The sequence below is a fragment of the Pleurodeles waltl genome, chromosome 8 (genome assembly GCF_031143425.1).
Source record: "Pleurodeles waltl isolate 20211129_DDA chromosome 8, aPleWal1.hap1.20221129, whole genome shotgun sequence".
Taxonomy (NCBI): Eukaryota; Metazoa; Chordata; class Amphibia; order Caudata; family Salamandridae; genus Pleurodeles; species Pleurodeles waltl.
The window spans coordinates 1,418,740,426-1,418,764,600 of NC_090447.1; the positions used below are offsets into that span (position 1 = coordinate 1,418,740,426).

The 24,175-nt window shown below is 44.0% G+C and overlaps 1 protein-coding gene across 4 annotated transcripts in view; it reads right to left on the bottom strand.

Annotated features, from left to right (window-relative positions):
• Positions 1 to 24,175, bottom strand: part of HLCS (holocarboxylase synthetase) — a 678,650-nt gene that overhangs the window by 591,552 nt on the left and 62,923 nt on the right. The window lies entirely within an intron of this gene.

A 24,175-nucleotide genomic window follows, 5' to 3' on the forward strand; every position in this document is an offset into this window, starting at 1 on the left:
GGCGGCGCATAAGCACTTAAAGGCAGTACTCAAAATTTCACTGCGTAATCCTGTGGATGTTAAAAAGACTTGGCGTGAATACCAGTCTGTTGTGGAGCAAAGGAAGAGGTTAATAAGAGAAAAGGCCTGATAAGAGGTGGCCCTGCCCTCATCACTAAGGGATAGTGCGAAGTTCTGGGCTGTTATAAATCATCCTTACTTTTCTGAGTGCGACATGCCGAAACTGGAAGTTACAATCCCAGAAGCCCAATGAGTGACACATTTTAAGGGCGTTTTTCAATCTATAGAAAGTGACCTGTCCCCAAATGGGGCCTCTAATTTTTTCCCCCAGCCAAATCTAGCTCCAGTACCCATTGAATTTCCTATAGAAATTACTGAGGTACTTTTTGCTCCAGACAAATTCACCTCTGGAAAAGCCCCAGGCCTGGAAAGGGGTTCCAGTCGACATTTTTAAATCTAAAACAGATTTATGGGGTCCAATACAGACAAAAGCTTTGAGAAGTGCTGTGGTGGGGGAAATCCAGCCTGCTATAGACCAATCTCCTTAATAAATGCAACAGTAAAAATCCTGGGACGGGTGATTATCGCCCGACTCGAGACATGGGCTGAAAAGGGTAAGGTTTTAACGCCCGTCCAGTACAGGTTCAGGCCAGACATAGGGACTGTGGAGCAAACATTAAATTTAAGTTTACCAGTAAATATGTGAGGGCAAAAGGGGCGCCATTCTCATGTGGTTCATTGATCTGTCAAGCACCTTTGATCTAGTTAAGAGGGACAAAATATGGGAGACAATGCAGAGACTGGGGGTGGACCTGAATCTGCTCATTTTTTTTTTTTTTTTAAATGCTTACATCATGACCTTAAAGTCTTGGTCCGAAATGGCGCACAAGGGGAACTATCCTCTCAAATAAGGTCCTTCAGAGGTGTTAGACAGGGTTGCATTTTAGCAATTTTTTTTGTTCCTAATATAAATTATTGGTATCACAGAACATTTATCATGGGCAGTAGTGGACGTACCAAAGTTAGGGGATTATTTTGTATGCAGATGATGCAGTTCTATTGCATGCACCCCAAATGCACTGCAGAATTTGTTTGATCTTTTTACGGAATACACCAAAGGCTTGGACCTGAAAGTAAGATATTTAAAATCGTATAATATGACCTGTGGCCCACTGCACACTAAATGTATGCATTTTAGAATGGGGGCACTATTTTAAAACAAACTAATGATTTTAGCTATTTAAGTATTGTTTTTAGTTCATCTTTAGGGTGGAAATCACACATTCTCAGGAAAGTCCAACAACTGGGAAGGAATGTGGAGCACATTTTTCTATTTGCTAAGTCATTAGGCCACAAACCTTTAACAGATCACTCAGTACAAAGCCAAATGTACTGCCGCTGCCACTTATGGGGCAGGGGTCCAAGGACATCAAAAATCTGTTTAACTTCCACATACTGAGAATTACTTTACTCACAGGTTGCTTGCTATTCCAAAACAAATACAGCAAGTTTTAAATGTCATGAGAAGCTGGGTCTCCCCCACATAGACAATCAAATACAAATCTCACCACTTCTTTTGTGGAATAAGTGCTGGCAAAACCCAGAGGCAGCATTAGTTAGAGCCTGCATGCCAGACTGTCTAGCCTTAGAAAATGTTAACAAGAATCCTTGGTTGATGTACGTAAAATCAGGTTTTTACAAATTAGGCTTAATAGAAATGTTCAATTCCCTACATATATTCCACAAAATGCCAAGTTGATTGTGAAATCTAGGCATGCAAACTGTTGTGGGGAGGAGAGGCTACGAGGTGTTTTGGACATTAGAACAGTTATTACTTGCAGATTGTCACAGTTAAATTTTTTGAACCATACCTGGGATGGATTGAGAATGCAAACCATCGGCTTCTTGTAACATATTTTAGACTTAATTTAATTCATTTTAAAGTGGCTTTCCCATTACAACATGTGTGGCCGCGGGAATTACCCCCATGTCATTGTGATAATGCCACTAAACAAAGCACTTGTCACTCATTTTGTTCACATTACGCAGGACCAAGAAGTACTTTTCTGGCTTCATTGTTGCGACAGGGGGAGTTTAGGCAACAACGACCTGCAATGGAATTCTTACAAAAAATAATCACAATAGATTTGCTCCATGCAGTGTTAAACTTTATTAAGAGTGCAATCCGCATTAGAAACAGTTTTGAGTTTGTTAACTTAAACAAAGGTTTTGTTGTGAAAGAGTATTAACTGTTTCCCGGACTCCTAGAATTTAACTGAATTAGATTGTTACGCGTTTGATTGAATACTTGTGCTATTTATATGGAATTTTATGTTTTGTTATGTATTCTATGCTTTTTATGGCACGCTGCTGAAATAAACTTGTGAGGACTGACTGAACTGACTCATCACTCTGAGCTTTCTCATGTACCATACACAATACTCCTTAATTTTCTTCAGAGGTGTGGAATTTCATAATTTATCTACTTGTACATGAGACAGGTTTTATCTACTTGCTGTATAAAAAAAATCTACTTGTCCCTTTGGTGCCATGTAGTGTGGTGACAAACTATGGCATCAATCTCCTTATTTGAGAGCTCTGATGATAGCCTCTCTTATTATGCCAGGGCAAATACTATACTAGAGCTTGAATACTGGCAATTTTCTTATTTACCCACCTTTCCGCAGATCTACATACTGGGGCTGGAGGAAGCAGAAAGCAATAGTTTCAGATTTCGAATGCCTTTGAGTCTGTGCAAACATACTAATGTGCATGTTTTAAGAACATTAGTATGTTTTCACAAGCTCCTCTCTAATATTTTCCCATACTGCGAAAGGTTGGAAATTTACTCTTGACAAGGGCAGAAGTATAAGTTATTCCAGGGTTGGAAAAAAAGTGGTTGGAAGGAAAGAGAACTTGTAAACGCTCAATAGATTTTTGTTTGGGAAAACCTACACATGCATATTTGCTTATGCTAAAATATAGTTCACAAATATTTTCTACGAGTACGAATTTCTGGTCTACTTCTGTAAATTCTTGTGAATTCATGAAAGCCATAATCCTGCACTAATGTGAAGACATTTACCATGGATGCACTTTTGCGACTTTAAGAATTGGGCCCCTAATTAGGTCTGGCGTTACCAAGACCTTTTGTTTTAAAAAAAATTATATTTCTCTCTCTATCCATCTATCGGCTGGCTATTTTGTGAGATATACCATTCTGCTCTTTCATGAGGAGCATACTGGCACACAATGTTTATTGCCAGAAACTATTGTGGCAATGTGTGCTTTTTGAGACCCAAAATTATTTTAGCTTTTTGCCAATGTTTGTTATAATGGTGAGTGCGCGGCAGCTCCCACAACAACACAGTTTTACAAAAGCCATGTCGAAACAAAACACGTTTTGATAAAACCAAAAGATTGACCACCAATTTTGTACTGGATGGCTTTGCCAATGTTCATTTATTTTCATGTTTCTCATGATATTGTTGAAACTGGTTGCACTGATTTTCTATTGTGAATACTTTTTGGGAAATACTAGCATGCATCAACACATTCTACTAAATGATGCTTCAAAGAAATAAATAAAAATTCACAGTAATTTAGCAAAATGTTTTTTTCCTAGCTGCATTATTTTTGTTAACATTTTATTTTGAAAGCAAAGAATCACCAGTGCTGCTAATAAGCTTCTGCAAAAAGCTGCATCTAATCAGAGAGCATTCTGGGAGCATTATATGCAGCCTCATATTGTTAACCTTTTCTAACCTGTGGACACACTTTTCTACTGGAAACACTGTCAGCTTACGACATTTATTTACAGCGCTCACCTTAATAATAAAGGATTTGCATTAAAGAACCATAAATGCAAGTTCGAACAGCATTGACAAAAATATTTCCTCAACTGCAGACAGTTCCCCATCCCTGTAAACTAGCAGTCAAAGGGTTTGTGCTGCAGGGATTTGGGCCTACTTGTCCCAAGGACAAAATAAATATGAGAACGTGTTGTCCTTGACCCCAAACAATATGTCCTGTGCGTCTCTGCAGCTTCACTCCTCTCTCTCATTTCCTCCCAATTTCTGCTAATTCTTCCATTTTTCTTATTATACTATTCAATAAATTCATGTATGTTCTAAGTAACTCAAGTTACACACAAATGTGTTTTAGTCTTATTAGATAATCCATTAAAATGCATAATTAGCCACAAAGCACCAGAAATACATTTTAAATCTTCAGTTTCAGGAAGAGCTCCCAAGGAGACCTTGTGGTCCATAAGATAAGGTGCTAGACATTCTTTATTCAGGAAAACACTGACAAAAGCATTGGAAGATAACAAATAAGTGAAATGTAGTCCATCTCCTCTGACACAGAAGTTGGAAGGAATGTGCAAATGTAACAATTACTAACTGTCCTAATACTCAACAATAAATTGTAACACATATTCTCTTTGAAATTACCTAGAAACCTATCTGTACGAGTTAATCATGTGCCCGATACACTATTATATAGAGTGGTTAATTCGTTAGTTTTATGTTTAGGTGAATCATACCCAAGTGGTGCAATCAAGCATAACAGTAAGGCAACTAGAAATAATGTTATTATAACTAATAAAACTATTCGTAAATTGGAGCAGAACTTTTGCTTGCTAGTTGCCATACTTCTTCTACAAAACAATTTCTAAAAACTAATAAATCGTAACCACTAATTTTAAAGCTACAAAATGTAAAACTCCAGGAAACTCAGTTTATTTTGTTTTTTAAAAAGTTCACTTCATTAACTTAGTCCATAGATTGTGAGGTGAATGAAACTCATCTTCAACTGGATATCTAGAGTGCAAATAAAACAGATCATAACTAGCATACTTTACAAGCCTAAAGGAAAATTCTAAATCTCAAAAGGAAATTCACTCAAAAAAAAAAAAAAGATTAAGTGCAGGAAGTTATATAGTATTGATCTTACGCATGTTCATTTATCAGAGTTCACAGGCAATCTTAAAAAATGCACTGATAATCTGTTAATTCAGTGGCTCCCAGATCATCATCTTCAGACTCTGTATTTACCAGATCAGACCATTCTGGAGCTGCATAATTTATCTTTGCCACTCTCACTTAATCTTTCAACAGCTGGCTATTCACTTTCACAGTAATCAGAGTCTTTCTTCTTGCCCTGGTTCTTCTCCAATTGTCTCTGGTTTCTGTAATTTCCTGAACACTCTTTTTCATCCTTTCATAGGTTCAGGCCATTTGTCTCGTTGATGCACTTTCTCATCTTCATGTTCACTTGTGACAACTGTTAAATTTTCATCTTCCCTTTCCACTTATCACATTTCTGTCCTGAACAGTTTGATTCTCCACAGCTAACTATTTCACTGTGGTGGTACTAAAAACTGAAATGTTCCGCTTCCCTCTTCGAATTGGAGCTTGTCAATTTTCTGCTTGAATTTCTGCCTATTCTTGTTGTTCTTAATTTTGATCTTGACCTTTATCTTTTCTACTGCCCTCTGGATTCACACAGTAAACTTGAAACTGTGAATCAGTAGTTATTGTCACTACTTCTTCATCTGTAGGTAGTTTTCACTCCCTTGGTCTGAGATGTGTGGATCCACTGTGGCAATTGAGCAGATTTCACAGCAGTATTTCTCACAAGGTCTGGTATGGACCATTCCACTTTGGCTCCAGGCAAGAGTTACAGATGTGATTCTTCACCACAGCCCAATTTCCAGGGTGGAGGCTGTGGCACAATTTCTCTTTAGGTAAAGATGTTGCCAAGATGAACTTATGAGAGACAGACCGTACGACAATAGCCAGACACCTGCAGTAATCCAGTATATCATCATCACATATAGACACAACTGTAGCTAAAAGGATTCAAGATATTCTCATGGCCCGGTCCATAAGAACTTCATGGAGGGGAGAGACCTATCATTTATTTTATTTGGTGTGTTTCTGATGCTCATTAGTAGGAGTGGAAGTTCAGCTGGCCATTTCAGTGATGTCAAGGCACCCATGTGTGCCAACTTGAATTTCAGTGTACCATTTACCTTTTCTACAACTTCAGGCACTTCTGGTCTGTAACTTCAGCTCAGTTTGTAAGGCAGTGCACTGCAGCATCATCATTTCACTCCTGAAGTGTGTACTTTTTCCGATTCTAAACAAGCTGACAAAGGGAGCATAGGGACCAATTCCCCTCATCAACAGTTTGGCTACTGTCATACCATCAAAACTCCTTGTAGCATAGGTGTCTACAAAACCTATAGGGTAAACACACAACCACTGGAATATGCTTAAGGCTATAATGAATGCTTTCCGTTTCCTTCCTTCATCTTTTGGTGCCCCATCATAGAGGGAAGCTCTTCTAAGCTTTGAGCTCAAGTTAACAAGAAACAATTTACAACCTCAGATTGAGCTTGTTGTTTTGAATTAATCATAGCGGATTTGAGGGCAAAATACTTTGCTATCACAGTAGCATAGCAATAGCCCACGGAAACCTTATTGTCTCCTGTTCTGTGGGAAATACACTCGGCCACTGAAACCCCTTTAGCTTGCTCTAATGCTTCTAACATATTTAAAATATATGATCCATTGTGGAGTTAGGGTACCAGAAGATGTCATAAAACTCCCTTGTGGCCACATTTGACCAAAATTAATGGACCACTCTAAAACAATACCGGCTGTCGTTGTAAACCAGAACACTAAATGGTTTGTTAAGCAGCATGCTCTCATTAGTGCAATTAACTTTTGTACTCGTGCTGAATTTACATCACACCAGTATGATGACTCCATGATATTTGATATGGTGCAGACTGCATATGCTGTTCAGTGTTCCATGACGGTCTCTCGGACAAGAACAACCCACAAAGAGTGTTAAGTCAGTCCAAGTGGTACGTCTTACATGTCTGGTGTCAGTTTGGAACACACTTTTGTCACATCAATGTAGTTGCGATCACAGTCCTCATCATCAATATCTCTGCTGTCTGCAATTGGCAAATCGATTGAGGGATTCAGGGTATTGCATTTTCTGGCTGGCATACCAGTTGCTAAGATTGTCTGCTCTTATTTTCCTAGATGGCTGTTTGTCAGATGTAGAGTTTGAGTACAAGTCAACAACTGTAACAGTAATAGTATGAGTTTTGAATGAGGAACTAACAAAATAACTGTGTAACGCAAAATAATCCCTTCACTTTGGCGAATTGCCATACATACTGCTGCCACTAACATTAGGCATCCAGAAAGTATGACAGCAATTATACCTAATGTGGCAGAGAAATAGGCCATAAGCTGCTTCGTATCACCATGAGTCTGCGTAAATATTGATAATGCGCATGCTTCTACTACATGACAAAATATGTGAAAAACTTTTCCTTAATTTAGCATTCCTAGAGCGGGAGCACTACAGAGTTTGTCTCCGAGCTTAAGGTAGGCACCCATGCATTTGTCATTATATGGAACTGAATCAGAAATGTAGCTGTAAGCCTTAGTAAATGCTTTGCAATCAGAGAAGCTTTGAATCCACTGTCTACAGTGGCCAACCATTACCCAAAACAACCTCATTTCTCTCTGTGTGTTTGGTGACTTCATTAGCAGACACTTTTCTCACCCATTTTTCAATTTGGTGACCCAAACAGATTACTTCATTCATCCAGTACTGCATTTTTGTGTGAAACAATGTATGCTCATTGTCAGCAAAGTGGTCAAGAGCACAACTATATCCAACTAGCAATCTTCTTTTGTTTTGGATGGAACCACAAGATCAATGTACTCCACCAGTACTGAGTTAAAGGGAAGCAGCAGATTTTCTAAATATTTCTTTAGAATCTGGCAAAGATTGAGGGGCTTTCCATGTACCATTGTGGGATACAACACCACACAGGAACTTTTTTTTGAAAAAATCCGAAAGCAAAGAGATACTGGCTACCCTTATGAAGAGGAATGGAGACAAACACTTTGCACAAATTAATGATCTTGTACCATTCTGTTTCAAAAAGAATCTGGAATAAAAATCACAGCAGGATTCGGTACCACAGGACTACAATTTAAGGTTTCTATGAACATCTTGGAGCACCCTCCATTTCCTTGCTTGGTTTTGTTATGCCCATTTGAGGCGAATTTCAAGGACTCTCTAGCACATCTTTTAAAATGCTCTGTTCAATCATCTTCTTAAGAACAGGTTTCATCCCTTCCTTCACTTGCCAAGTAAGTTTGCACTGAGGAGTTCAAAGGAAGACTGCATTTGGTTTCACTGTATTTCTCACTGGCTCTACACTCTTAACCAACCTGCCGTCTTTGCCAGTTAAATCCCACTCCTCTTCTTTCACGGAGTCTCAACAATCATGATGGAAATCATCTTTTGTGAGAACGGGGACTAAATGGACTTTTGACTCTTGTGGTTTTATTTTAAATTCTGAACACCCGTTCCAGCATTTGAACTGCCACGCCATCTGGTGTGCAATAGATTATGCAGAGAAGATTCCTACGTAAGAGGTCCATAGGATTCATATCACACATTATGCACTCATGATCATTCGCCAGTGGGACCATTTTTACAGGAACATTTGCTGAGACGTAATTAGTAATCAGTTTATTGCTAATACCAACAACATGTATTGTTTACATGAGAGAGGTAGAACTGCCAAGGGACTAACCATGGAGCTTGTAGTACCTATATAGATTAACAAGCATTGGCAAGGCCAAGAGGTCTCTATTGGCTTGAGTGGAATGGAGTGGCGCTATGTGGAGTGGATTCGATTAGAATTGCGTGGCACCGTGTAATGTGGCATTGTGTGACGTGGTGTGTAACTACGTGGCATTGTGTAGAGTGGAACTGTGTGACATTTTGTGGAGTGGTGTGCAATGGAATGGAGTAGAATTGTGAGGCGTGGAGAGAGTAGAACTGTGTGGCACTGTTTGGTGTGGAGTGGAATTGTGTGGCATTTTGTGGAGTGGAAATGTGTGGCATTGTGTTCAGTGGAATGGAACTGTGAAGCATTGTTTGGAGTGTGGAGTTGAATTGTGTTCCTTGGAGAGGAACTGTGTGGCATGGAGTGGAATTGTGTGTTAACATGCGCAATGGAGTAGTATTGTGTGGAGTGAAACTGTGTGTCACTGTTTGGAGTGGAACTGTGTGGCATTTTGTGGAGTGCAGTGTCATTGTGTGGCGTGGATTGGAATGGAGTGGCACTGTGTGAAGTGGAACTGTGTGGCATTGTGTACTGGAGCTGAACTGTGTAGCATGGAGCAGAGTGGCTTTGAATAGAGTGGAAGTGTGTGGCATTATGTGGCTTGGAAAGGATGGCAACTATGAGGCACTGAGTGGAGTGTAATTTTGTGGATTGGAGTGGAATTGTGCTGCTCTGTATAAAGTGGAGTAGAATTATGTGGCATTCTCTGGCATGGAGTGGAATGGTGTGGCATTAATGGTGTTGGATTTTGGGGAGTGGAATTGTGGGACACTGTTTGGAGGGCATTGTGTGGCGAGGAGTGCAACTGTGTGGCACTGTGTGGAATGCAGTGCAGTCGAAATGTGTGTGGCACTGTGATACTTGGAGTGGTGGCAATAGAACTGTGTTGTATTCTGTGGCATAGAGTGGCACTGTCTTGATGGAGTGCAATTGTGTGGCTTTCACACAAATCTCTGTGGCCCCCTCTTTATCAAGCTTAAGTTATAACACGGCTGTCACATTTCAGCTTCATAAACTGCAGCAAGTTCTTCATGCTACGTGGCAGAGTTTGAACAGGCTGTGGTGCTTGTAGTGAACAGAAGACACAGAAAGAGAAACAAGCCAGTTAGAATGTAATGTAATGTATTACGGCTTGGGCAGTAGCCGAATATCTCTGACTTTAAGAGAAATTAAGTTAAAACATACATGCTAAGCGAGTCTTGTTTGGAGGATGGACACGTTTTCAGGAACAAAAATTACAATTAGCTGCAGTTTACTTTAAAGGTTTAATGCAATGACTTGCAGCAAAACGTTTCCCTTGGACCAACATTTCCTTCTATTATTTACAACGTTCAATTCCAAAAGAAGTGCAGTATTTCTGAAGCCCTTTGGGGTGGGGCATTATGGGGGTGGTGAGTGGTAATGGTGAAGGGGAGTAATGAGGGTGGGAGAACATTCATGCAACATGAGGAAGAGTGTGGGGATGAAGATTAAAGCAATGTTGGATAGAAGATGTGGTATTACGACCAGAGTTCAGAGTTGTTGACTTTGGAACCTGGGAACCAGGTTCAAATCTTGGCATCAGCTCAACATTTTAAAAGCAATATGGAGGACTGTGCGGGTAGAGAGAAGCACACAAGCAAGTAGAACAGGAAGGGAGCCAGGAAAAAGACAGCAACATGGGAGAAATTTACATGAGGGAGGTAATAATGAAAAAAAGTGCCTCAATCCCAGCAGCAGCAGAAGTACACTAATATAAGACAATCAAATCTGTACTTGCTCCATGCTCCCGAGGAAAGAACGAGTGAAACTGGCAGACGCTGCCCAATTAGGATACAGAAAAAAAAGTGACCATGAGGCCAACAAATAGTAAGCAATGGGCAGGATCTAAACCACTTGTCTACAGTACCTTCTACAAGCTGGAGCGTTGCAGCAGATGCACTGTCGCAGGCAAGATGTAAAAATGATACTAGGTGTCCATTCACCTCACCTTTTACATATGGGCTACACTGGCCTACCTGTAGGACTCCATCAAGCATGCAATCCCATTCCCTCTCAGTCACTGTTATTGGGACTAATTTGGGCCTGTAAAGAGTTCAGAGAGTCGTGAAATCTGGGGAAAATCATTATTAATCATCACAGGACTTTGTTGAAAACTAGGATTCTGTTGGAAACTAGGTATTGTATTCCAAATATTTCGTTGCATCACTGCAGCTACAGGCATATTTTTCTTTAAGATTGGGTATGGTCCAGTTCACTTGTAGTGCTCTGGTGCTTCAGGCTCCAAGACCCACACCAACTGTCCTAGCTGGTATTTCACCACAGAGGACTTTTGGTCATACAAGGCTTTACAAGCTCCTGGCTGTATTTCAAATTCTTTTTTTTGTCCTCATAACACCTCTGACCGACACCAGATGTACATAAATCAGAGATCCACTAATTCAGTGTTAGGCCCATATTCGGACAGCTCCAGTGGGCAATGACTGTATGTTTCGTCCCATCCCAGCCTTGACTGATTTGAGAGGGTGTAATCAGAGGACCTGCATATATCAATTTTTCATCAAGTCCCCAAAATGTTTTCCCTCATTTCCGGTATTCCTCTGCTTCGCCATCCCCCTGAAAAACACTACCGACCTTCTCCAGGCGTGCCAACTAGGGGCTTGCGGTTGAGACCACACCATACAAATTTCCTTTCTTATAAGTAAAATTAAGTAGAAAACGGTTTATGTTGCTTTGAGCATAAGTGGGAGCCACTCTCCTTCAGTCGGGGATTACCAAAAAGCATGGGGCTGAATGGGGCTTGTAGGAAAGTACCATCTTGCCTGGCATGTTACCCCCCCATATTTCACTGTATGTGTGTTGTTTTAGTCCATGTGTCACTGGGACCCTGCCAGGCAGGGCCCCAGTGCTCATAGTATGTCCCCTGTATGTGTTCCCTGTGTGATGCCTAACTGTCTCACTGAGGCTCTGCTAACCAGAACCTCAGTGGTTATGCTCTCTCTGCTTTCCAAATTTGTCACTAACAGGCTAGTGACTACATTTACCAATTCACATTGGCATACTGGTACACCCATATAATTCCCTTGTATATGGTACTAAGGTCCCCAGGGTATTGGGGTTCCAGGAGATCCCTGTGGGCTGCAGCATTTCTTTTGCCACCCATAGGGAGCTCTGACAATTCTTACACAGGCCTGCCACTGCAGCCTGCGTGAAATAACGTCCACTTTATTTCACAGCCATTTACCACTGCACATAAGTAACTTATAAGTCACCTATATGTCTAACCTTCACCTGGTGAAGGTTGGGTGCAAAGTTACTTAGTGTGTGGGCACCCTGGCACTAGCCAAGGTGTCCCCACATCGTTCAGGGCAAATTCCCCGGACTTTGCGAGTCCGGGGACACCATTACACGCGTGCACTATAAATAGGTCACTACCTATGTATAGCGTCACAATGGTAACTCTGAACATGGCCATGTAACATGTCTAAGATCATGGGATTCTGGTATTGGGGGGACAATTCCATGATCCCCCGGGTCTCTAGCACAGAACCCGGGTACTGCCAAACTGCCTTTCTCGGGGTCTCCACTGCAGCTGCTGCTGCTGCCAACCCCTCAGACAGGGTTCTGCCCTCCTGCGGTCCAGGCAGCCCTGGCCCAGGAAGGCAGAACAAAGGATTTCCTCTGAGAGAGGGTGTTACACCCTCTCCCTTTGGAAATAGGTGTGAAGGGCTGGGGAGGAGTAGCCTCCCCAAGCCTCTGGAAATGCTTTGATGGGCACAGATGGTGCCCATCTCTGCATAAGCCAGTCTACGCCGGTTCAGGGATCCCCCAGCCCTGCTCTGGTGCAAAACTGGACAAAGGAAAGGGGAGTGACCACTCCCCTGACCAGTACCTCCCAGGGGAGGTGCCCAGAGCTCCTCCAGTGTGTCCCAGACCTCTGCCATCTTGGAAACAGAGGTGTTGGGGGCACACTGGACTGCTCTGAGTGGACTGTGCCAGCAGGTGACGTCAGAGGCTCTTACCTCTCTTGGTAGCCAAACCTCCTTTTCTGGCTATTTAGGGTCTCTGCTTTGGGGAATTCTGCAGATAACGAATGCAAGAGCTCACCAGAGTTCCTCTGCATCTCCCTCTTCACCTTCTACCAAAGGCTCGACTGCTGACTGCTCCAGGGCACCTGCAAAACCGCAACAAAGTAGCAAGACGACTACCAGCAACATTGTAGCACCTAATCCTGCCGGCTTTCTCGACTATTTCCAGGTGATGCATACTCTGGGGGTAGCCTGCCTTCACCCTGCACAGAAGCTCCAGAGAAATCTCCCGTGGGTCGAGGGAATCTTCCCTCTGCCAACGCAGGCACCAAAGACTGCATCACTGGTCCTCTGGGTCCCCTCTCATCCTGACAAGCGTGGTCCCTGGAACACAGCAACTCTGTCCAAGTGACTCCCACAGTCCAGTGACTCTTCAGTCCAAGTTTGGTGGAGGTAAGTCCTTGCCTCCCCACGCTAGACTGCAAAGCTGTGTACCGCATGATTTGCAGCTGCTCCGGCTCCTGTGCACTCTTCCAGGATTTCCTTCATGCACAGCCTAGCCTGGGTCCCCAGCACTCTGTCCTGCAGTGCACAACCTTCTGAGTTGTCCTCCGACGTCGTGGGACCCCCTTTTGTGACTTCGCGTGGACTCTGGTTCACTCTTCTTCTAAGTGCCTGTTGGGGTACTTCTGCGGGTGCTGCCTGCTTCTGTGAGGGCTCTCTGAGTTGCTGAGCGCCCCCTCTGTCTCCTCCTCCAAAAGGCAACATCCTGGTCCTTCCTGGTCCTCAGCAGCACCCAAAAACCTCTACCGCGACCCTTGCAGCTAGCAAGGTTTGTTTGCAGTCTTTCTGCGTGGGAACACCTGGGAGGTTCTGCCATCTTTTTAAGTGCCCTTCTACTTCATGCTCTACACTTTCAAGGTTTGCTACTGCTATTTTCCCAACCTCCTGGGTAATCTTACACCCTAAATACCTCCATTCCATTACCCTCATTGTGGAACCAGAATTCTTGTGTGACAACATTATCTTTTTGTTTTTTCCTTGCTGACCTCATAGCCAGAGTCTACCAAAGTGTTCCACCTTCCTCATAAGATGTGGAAGAGCTGAAGCAATAAAGGAGGTGAAAACCATTAAATCATCAGCATTCAAAGCGTTCTTCCTAGAGTAGGTGCAGACTACAAACAGTTTTATTCCCTCCCACAACCTTAGACTTTGTGCAAGTGGCTCTAAATATAGATCAAAAAGAAGAGGTGAATGGGGTCAACCTCACCTAGACCCTCTTCATTTTCACAGGAGCCGCAAGACTATGGAGACTATTGTTCACCAAAATCTGTGCAGTTAAGGCCCTATAGATTTTAAATAGAGTATCTATTATAGTTTTACCCAACCCAAAATGGCCCAAAACAATCAAGAGATAACCCCAATTAACGCAGTCAAAAGCCCAAGTTTCATCCAAGGTCACTATAGACAAGAGGTCTCCAAACTTTTTAATGCTGCGCCCCCCCAGTTGAAAAATAAAAGTCATTGGGCCCCCCTCAGAATTTTTCACAATTATTTTATAAACATGGCAATGTTTAAATATGTCTAAACCTATTTAAACATTGCAGTTAAGTACTGTTACCTATTTAAAACTGCAATAACATGCTTGTGCTTAAAACAAAGGCCTGTTATCTGTATAATATTTATTTTGGCCTGAGTCTGGGGCCCCCCCTGGGATCACTTGAGGCCCCCCTAGGGGGGCCCGCCCCCCAGTTTGAAGACCTCTGCTATAGACAGAGGGGAGCCTGAAGACACGGTCACATCAATTGAGCCGATCAGAGTGTGGTTTAGTTATCTCATATTCCTCCAAGGCAGGAAACTCCTTTGGTCATTGTGTATCAAGCACCCTACTATTCTATTCAATCGAGCTGCCAAAATGCTAGCAAAGATCTTATAATTGCAGTTAAGCAGCGAGATTGGCCAGAAAGATTGACACAGTGTGGGGTCTTTACCAGGTTTCAGAGATTACTGCTTCAATCCAGGACTCTGAGATTGGATGACCTTTTATCACAATGGAATTAAACAGTTTGACCCAGATAGGAATAATCCCATTAGCAACAGCAGAATAAAGCCCACTGGGTATCCCATTTGGGCCTGCAGCCTTCTGTTTGTTTTCATCTTTTTAATTGCTGCCCACATTTCACTGGCCAAAATTTCTTGACCTAGGAATTGTTGTTGACCCTCATGAGTTTGGGGAGATACTGTTCCAGGAGCCAGCTCTCTATAAGGTCCTTCCCCAGACCTAATGTTTCAGAATAAAGTCCCTGGAAATAATAAATAAAGGCCTCCTTTATTTTACTTCTCTCTTCAGTAATCCTCCCAGTGTGATCCTCCCTTATTTTCCTGATTTAATTCAGATTTCTTTCTAACCTTGTTTTCCATGCTAGCAATATATTTAACGTCATTGACTCTACTAATCTCCCATTGCTGTTGAAAATTCTCCTCTACTTTGACTCTGAACTGTGGAAGGAGCAAGGGGAGCATGGCAGACGGCTCATCCCTCGACGGGGTGTTGGCCACATGTGTTTGACCCCTCCCCCTACTTACCGAAGGGCCGGGTGCCGCCTCGATGTCTGGTGGTCTTGGGGGTTCGGATGGTGGAGCCGAGTACAATCTGAAGCGTGGCAGCAGAAGCTCTTCACGGGCTCCATGCTGAACAGCACTCCCTGCGGAGCTGCAGCACGATCGGCGTGCCAGGGACAGAGGCAGCACATGTCTGGTGCTGCAGGGCTTGGAGGCGTGTGCAAGTTCCTACTATTTAGGGAGCCACAGAAGTGAGGTGGCTGGCACGGGGGAGCTTCCAGATTTCACACAGTGCTATGAATTAATGGTCATGGATGGTGGTTTAAGCCAGGGCAAAAGTACAACAATAACAGGGAATTGGTCTTCCTCTTTTCTTGTGCAAAAAGGTCAGAGGCCCCAAATATTGTCCTACCCTGATGTAAAAAAAGAGGGCAGAGGGATTGTTGTTGGACACAGGCAACCGCTATACATGGAGATCAAAGAAATTACCTGGCGTTTTGTGTGAGAGAAACCCTGTCAATAAGAAAATTACTCACCGGTCACCTACTAAAGCACTAGTACGACAGGGAAAATTATGAGGCGGCACCCGGGTAGCTAAGACTCATCCGAACAGAAAGCTGTCAGCAGAGGCTGCAATTATGTCCCCACAGGAAATAAGACAGACCTCCGGAGTTAATACCGGCCAATTCAATCTGTCCCTAAGATCTCTCTTTAAGGTAAGGTCAGTCTTAAGGAAGTATGGAGAAGGGAGCGGAGAAGTAAACTCCGAGCAGGAGGGACAAGAGAGGGAGGTGGACAAAGTAAATTGTATAAAGGACTTTGGCCCAGGTGGGTCCAAAACACTTTGATAATTCGCCGAACGGTCTCATTGTGTAACAAATTCTCTTCCTTGGCAATGGAGGACCCAGCATTTGTTGGCGCTGTGGGTAGAGATATAAGTGAGAAGGTTGATGATCAGGTTATCAGTTACAAGGATCCCAGTACAGGGGGAGTAGCCCAAAGGGATGGGAAGCAGTTCAAGAAATGCTGGTCCGTTTAACACAAGAAATTAAAGAGCGCTTCTCTGTCTGAGGCTAACCAAAGAGAGATGCAGGGGACCTGCTCCAGCCTACGAGGGAAGATTGAGAGCTTAGCCCAGAGAACACAGGAGTTGGTGAGTAAAATGCAAAACATCTACCAGTCGGTGGAGGAAAACTCCCAAGAGCTGGCCTGTTTAAGAAAAAAAGAAAAAAAACTTTGGCTGAGAAACTCGAGAGACTAGAAAGTAATGCCAGGAGGAATAACAGAATCCTGTGGGTGGCAGAGGACTCGCTGGGGAGGGGTGAGGCATCAAATCTGTTGGGATTAGTCTCTTGGGAAATGCCTTTCAACAGGGCACTAATACAGTGGACCTTAGTAGAGTTCCAGCTGGTTCACAGAGATCCCATTAAATTGGATCCACGGAGGGAAAAAACATGGAAAATCTTGATGAACTTTCTGACCTATACTGTAAAGGAGAAAATTGAGCCTAAACTTGAAAGAGAAGTCTGGTCAAGCAATGGGGGATACCTTTGTAGGAGGCTGGCCCTCTAGGTAGTGTGCAAAGCTAGGATCACTGTGCCTGGGGTCAAAACAAACACACATTGGTTTACAGGGGTAAAAACTAGATCACCTAATGCTCTAATTTTTAAGGTAGCTTGGTTGAGCAGTTAGGCCAATCTTGGAGAAGCATGTGCTGTACTCACTGTACCAATCATGCAACTCACACATTCCACGGAATAACTAGAGACCAATTTTAACAATACTTCAGATTTTTTATATACTTTTTAAGACCAAGATCATCAAAATTGGTTAAGTGCTTTTTGAGATATGGATTTTAGAAGTTTAATAAAAATAGTCTTGTGTGTAATTACGCACCATGGGAATCAATGGAAAGTCACGTTTAAAAATGCGAATAAAATCACACAGTTGCTTTACCAAGTTCTTCTTTTGCAGGTTGGTCGAGGTTGTCAGTGGGCACACTGTGGCAGCGGGAGAAGTTCAGGCGGCTCCCAGTTCCGGCAGGAGCAGTGGATTAAAGTCTCTGGAGCTGGTGCAGACACACTGCGGGGACCACTTGGAAAAGCACACGACCGGTAAGTTTAGAGATGGTTTCTTGAGGTCCCCTTGGAAGGTCGAGGTCACAAGGGGTGAGGGACCCTTAGGGCACAGCAGGTTCTTTGTTGCAGGGCACAGGGTAGCCAGGTGCAGAGTGAATTGGTGATGCAGGAGCTGTACGCAAAAATGCCATTTGGATCTAGAGGTAAGTCACTTCAAGGGTCGTTTGCAGGACAACAGAGGCACTCTGGCAGGAGGTCCAGGTTGCTCCTGAAGTCCCTTGACTCAGGCTTCCTCCTGGTCCTTTATCAGCCCCGGCAGGCTGGTTTTCCTGGTGTCGAAAGTCAGCTGAACAATACCCAGGGTATTGGTACAGTTCGACCACTGTAGGGTGCAGTACCACCAAATTTGGCACACTTGCAGGGTTCGTCCTCCTGGTTGTTGGTGTGTCATCGGGCCTGGCTGCTACTTCCGGTTCTGGAGTTAGTGGGGTAGAGTTTCAGAGGTGGTAAACCCTTTGAGGCTCACCACCAGGGCAATGCACATTCCTGAGGGAGGGGGGGTTAACACCTCCACCCAGGAAGGGCATTATTCTACAAACAAGAGAGACAGACCTCCCCCCCAAGGTTTGTAGATTGGGTGTCTGGAAGTGGCAGGCTCGATAGAACCAGTAAGCAACCATGCCAGGGTAGTTCGCCTTTGCAGGGGGGCACCTGGGTGATCCCTGGGTACATTTAGGGATAAATCCAGTACTAGTACCAGTTTAGATTCATCATTCCGAGTTGTTTGATATCAAACAACCCAGGGTTCTGAGTGGCCATCATGTAGCTGGGGAAACTTGTGTTGACTAGTGCCCAGCACTTGTAAAAAAAAAAAAGAAATCTGCTCTGTTCACTCAGTAGGTCCCAGGTTTGGCAAGGGCACAGTGGGGGCATATTGCTCATGCAGCCATGCCCTCACATATGATATGGTGCACCCTACCTTAGGGCCTGGAAGGCCATCCAGAGGGGTGTCTTACCCATAGTATATGCAGTTTATGGTGGACCGGGCACACAGGCAGTGTGCCATCAAGAGTTTGTGTTTTAGGTTTGGACAAGTACACCCAGCATGCGTTGGCAGTGCTGAGGGCATCATGATGCATGGCCCTAGAGGGTGGCACAATCAGTGCTACTGCCCTGAGGGGCCTACCCAGAGTACCCCATGCACTGAGTACCTAAGTACCTTTTTACAAAAGGCTGATAGTGGTAGCTAAAGGTGTATCCAATTGTGCCAAAGCATCACAACAGGTTTAGGGAAAGAGCTCTGACCCAAGGAACCTGGTTAGCAGGGACCCTGGGCATTACAATTTCTAGGCTACATCATACATCAGGTAAACAGTGGACAATTTTATTCTAGAAGCCAAGAAAAAGGGGTGAACCCAGACACAGGAGGAGCATGGGAAGTGAGGGGAGGCAAGAGGAAAAGTATTATAGTATCAGCCGACACCACTAAAGGGGAACAAGCCTAAAGTAGGCATATGGTATGAATATTAGTAGAAAAGGGAGGGTTCCCACGGGAGGGGGTACACGTGGTGTGGAGCATGGGAGGGGGGGGAGAAAAAAATATTAAAGTCTTCAGTAGTTAAAAGAAGTACAAGTAAAGAACCAGACGTACGTACATCGATTCAGTTCAGTAATAACCGTTCACTTATTAAAAGGGCTGCAATAGAGGGAGGGCAGGTCAGACTAGCGTGCAGGTTCTCCCTATTCTTAGATGGAATGTAAATGGCCTAAGGGTGACTAAGAGACAGCACCTAATTCTTCAATACCTGAAAGAGAATGAGGCTCAAATCGTTATGCTCCAGGAAACTCATCTTTTGAGACAAGAGTTTTTAGTGATCTTTTCTCAAAGCAAAGATGGGTTGAAAAAGTGATTGCCACATATCAGTCACATTGTACTAAAGGTATAGCTATAATATTTAAGGTCAAAAGTGGAGTGGAACTGACTCAGAATACAGCAGATGAGGGAGGAAGATGGATAATCGAAAAGGTCAAGATACAGCACAATTTATATACCTTAGTGAGTTACTATGGTCAAAACATTGACAATATTGATCCCTTGGCTCAATTGTTTGCTAGTCTAGTGGTATATGCCCACCCCCCACCAACATTCCAGATGGGGACTTTAATATCTTGCTGGATAATAACCTGGACAGGTTCTCAAATCGGATCCAGTGCAGCATCCCAAAGATGAGGAAATATTTGTTGGATATGGCAGAAAATGTATATCTGTGATGTATGTTGTAAAGTGAGAGGGAGGATTAGGAATTACACCTTTCTTAGCAAAAAGCATGGTCATTATTCCAGGTTGAACTATTTTTTGGGATAATAAGGAAGCAGAGAAAATAGTTGGGATAGAACATCTTCCCATTCACTTGTCAAACCACGCTACGATTCTGCTGAAAATAGAGTTCAAAAATGGGCATGAGACCAGGTGGTGGACAATTAACAGGAGGATTCTGCTACAGTCCGGGCTAGTCACCAAAATGCTGCATAGAACAGAGGAGTTTCTCTTTTGGAATGCGTTATCAGCACCCATACATATAGTCAGGAACACTTATAAGGCCTGCTTAAGGGGGCTTCTTAAAAGTTTATCTGTGAACTGGGTGAGGGAGGAGAAAGTGCAGCTCGGGCAATTGGAGAAGGATATTGTGAAATTAGAAGAAATCCTAAAGACAAATTTACTGAGTGAAGATGAAAGAAAGAGGACGTTAGAAGTCCTTGAAGACCTGGACATCAAATTGTTTGCCCTTTTCATATACTCAGCCATTCTGGAGAGAAGGCCAAGCTCTTACATGGGGGCCAAAGAATAATTCAAAGGGTCTAAAGCCAGCGCCTTTTTGGTGAACCTCTCTGTAGGCAAATAACAGATATGGAGAAGGACATCCCATCTCCTCCTGAGTATTTCAGGCAAACCCAGACTCATGCCTTTTATGGTTTTGATGAATCTCTCAACTAAACCATTTAATTTGGAATAATAGGGGATGGTGAACTTTTAAGTTACACTACACACATTCCACATGGCCTTCAGACAGGCATACATGAAATTTGTGTCTCAATCTGATATCACACCTCCTAAGGGAACCCAACCCTGCAGAAGATTCCAAGCAGGGCTCTAGCTACTGCAGGAGCAAGGGGAATAGTTCAAGGGTACCTGGTAGAATGGTCCACTACCACCAGGATGAACCTACTTCCTGACTCTGTTTGGAGGGTCTGAGGAACCAACAATGTCTACCCCCCACCCTTTCAAAGGGAGTTCCCAACACAGGTAGTGGTATCAGGAAAGCCTTTGGCTTGCCCCCAACCTTGCCACTGGCTTGGCAGATGACACAGGAGTGGCAAAACTCCTTGACCTTCTCAGACATGTGGGACAAGTAGAAATGGTTGGCCAGCCTCTTCAACGTATTGGTCCGCCCCAGTTGTCCAACTAAGGAGATACTACTGCTGGGGGGCCACCAATCTTCTGTTGCCCCTGTTTTGGGGTCTCTTTGCTTTCTGTACTTGAGTCCCGCCTCCTGGTATACCTTATGGGTACCACTGGTATTCCCTTGTTCTTGTCTGAAAGCTAGCTGTCGCAAGTATTCCAGAGTGGGGTATGTCCTCTGTCCATTGCTCATTGCTTCTCTGCAGGGTCCCCCCTGCTCCTTGGAGTTTTGCCAGTTCAGGCAATTTTCTAGTCTTTTCTTCAGGTACCAAACCATACCACTACTGCCACAAACTGCAAGAATGTTAGTGGTGTAAAGTATAGTTGTTAGTAGAACTGATTACTGCAATGTGCTGCTGCTTGGAGACCCAGATTATTTAATAAAAAGGCTTTATAGAGTGCAGACAGCAGCTGCAAAACACGCACTAGAAAAATCTAGACACTTCCTCTACTGGCACTCTTATGAACTACATTGGCTTCCAGTGAAAGAAGATTACTTTTAAATCAATGTGTATTGTGTCCAAGGCGGTAAAGGAAACAGGACCTAGATAGCTACAAACAAAATGTAAACATTGTATTCCAGTAAGGAATCTACATTACTCCTCAGCCAATCTATTATATTCCGAAATTTTGAAAAGTAAGACGAGGAGGTCGTGCATTCTGGGTGAGGGTAGCCCAGTTGTGGAATAAGCTGCCTCACCCATTAAGAGCCAGTAAGGGTGTCCTCCAATTTAGGAGGGGCTTGGGAACCTGGCTCTTTCATGAACAGCCAGCTGTGCATGGGGAAAATAGGATAATAGATGTGTCTAAAAGATTACTCCTCTGGCAGTTGTAATAGCTTTCTGAGAGGGTTTGGTCAGTGTCAGGATACCTTTTAGGTGAAAGAGCTTTACAAATATTAATATTACCAATAATTTACCAGGCCTGCTCTCTGGGGGTTGGACTCTTTCTGGACCTGTGGACTTGTCCAAGCTGGACAGCTAGCCTTCCTCCCCCTCCTTTTGGCTTTAGGGACCTGGTCAATAGTTTCAAGCTCAAGGATCCCTTGACTGTCCTTCAAGGCCTTCTGTGCTTTGGTAGTAACGCATGCCCCGTCAGGTAAAGCCATCATTACTGCATGTGTTGTTCTTTCCACCTCAGCCCAAGCATAAGTTCTGCGATAATTTCCAAGCTGACACTCTGCTGGGATGGCACAGGACACAGCAAGTTTCTTTGGACCAGTAACTCCTCCCCATTCAAAGTCCTTCACCACCATGGGGTGGGACTTTGGGATATTGTCAGCACTGACAATCCTGTGCACCTCACCTGCCAGGACCAGGCCTGGGGAAACCAGTTTGGCCATCACCATGGCTTCACTGGCACCTGTATCCCTCAGAGCCTTTCCCTCCACCCCATTAAACTTTTGGCCACTGCCTGCACTTCTCCATACAAGGAGGCAAGTGAGCCAAATGTTCAATGTTCTCCCCACTCATGGACACTGATGTTGCTAGTGTGCACACTCTGGGATCTCTGGGGGCACCTTCCCTTCCAGAAAAGCATTTAGTCAGTTTCAGGCACTTTTATTCTTTAATATTGTTTTTAAGAAAATGGTCCTGATGCAAGGGTTGCAAGATGCTGAAGATTCTTAAATATGCGGTGGACGTGATGCAGTCCATGTGGGTCTTCATGCGGCTTCTCCTCAGTCCATGAAGGGTGTGATGGGGTAATGGCCAAAGGGCCGCCATCCCTCGAAGTTCTCTCAGTACCAGTAGAAGTTCCGTCACCACTGGGCTACCAGTCTCCTGGTTTCACAGAAGTTCCACTCCAACAACTCTCCCAGGTCCAGTAGACTCGGGTGCAACTTTGAGCATCGGGTTCTAGTTTCTGCTGCTCCACAGCAATGGTTGGCGGCAGTGTGAAGATTCTGGTCTCCCCACTTGCCCCAGCAGGCTTCTTCAGCTGTTGTGACCCTGAGCTGAGAACAGGTCAGTAAACTGACTTATGGAGTCTCTTGCTTCAGCTGGGCTCTGGAGAAGACTTCTCCACGAGCAGGACACAAGCACAGACCCTCCTCGTTTGCTAGCCACCAGGTTCAGCAGTTTCTCTTTGCTGGTTTCTCAGTGCAGCAGGGCAATCCTTCATCCAGTCCAATCAAGATCAGAGTCATGGCTGCCATTTATGCTCAGCAAATGCCCTCAGGGTAGGATGTGGTTGGTGGCCAATGTGCTCCCTCCCTTCTGATGACCACTTCCTATTAAGTGTGGCATCTGATTATCCCAAAATGTACTATTCTGTCCCCTTCCAACATGACTGAACCCCTCTGCATCCAGAGCTCCCTAGCTCAACCTAAGTGTCTACCAAGGTGGCTAAATGGCCAGAAGAAAAAACTGTTTGGCAGCTAGTCTTCCCTTTTCTTCCTTAGTGCCAGCCTGCCTACCTAAATAATAGGGCAGGCCTCTTTCCAAGTGTTGCCCATTTGCTCTTCAAAGGCGGCTTCAATTTTGAAGCTCACATTTGGGGCTAAACCCCATGTAGCTTCCTGCAGGAGGGAGGAAACACCTCTCTCCCATGCAGGCTTCTATGGTTTCCTTTCCTGGGAGTCACTGGCATGTCTTCCCTAGGAAGGCAGAAAGCGGTTTCAGGCACAAACCTTGTGTAGGAGCACAGGCAAGTTTAGTGCAACAAGGTGGCAACAAGTTCCATTTATTTCATCTTGATCATCCAGTCGGGCTTAATGTAACAAATTGGTTGATATCTTACTGTAACAAATTTAATAGTCCCAGTCAGACATTAGCAGGGCTGCAGTGACAGCCTGTAGACCAGCCTTCTCTACAGTAAAAACAATGATGGGCTTTTACTGTTGCAACAATTAAAAACACATGTTCCACTTCTTGATCAAAAGCACCCTGCCCTAGGGCTTGTTAAGCCTGCCTTAGGGGCGACTTACAGATATTAAAAGGGAGAACTTGGCCCTGCCATTACTTTAAATGGCAACGTAGAGTTAGCAGTTTTAAAATGCCCTTCCAGTCTGCAAATGCAGACTGAGAGTCATGTTTCAACATATGCAACTCAGAGCGGTACAACAGGTGCTGCAGTCCCTGAGGAGACACTCTGTGTAACTTACAGGCCCTGGGTACCATATACTAGGGGCTTAGGTGTAAGTTACCTGTGCTTTTTATCCCTCCTGGAGTATAGGCCATCAACCAGGACTCTAGTCACCTCTGTCCTGGAGTTTTCTTTCAATCTGACTCAAGGTGTAACCCATCTCCTTGCAGTCAGCCTCAGGCCTTAACATCAGGTGTTTCTTGGCCTTCCTCTTTTCCTTTTCCCTTTCCCTTGAGGGTTCGAGGTCAGGGCTTGCCCGATGGTGATTGATGCGGGGTTGCGGAGGATGTGACTTATCCAGCCTTCGCAT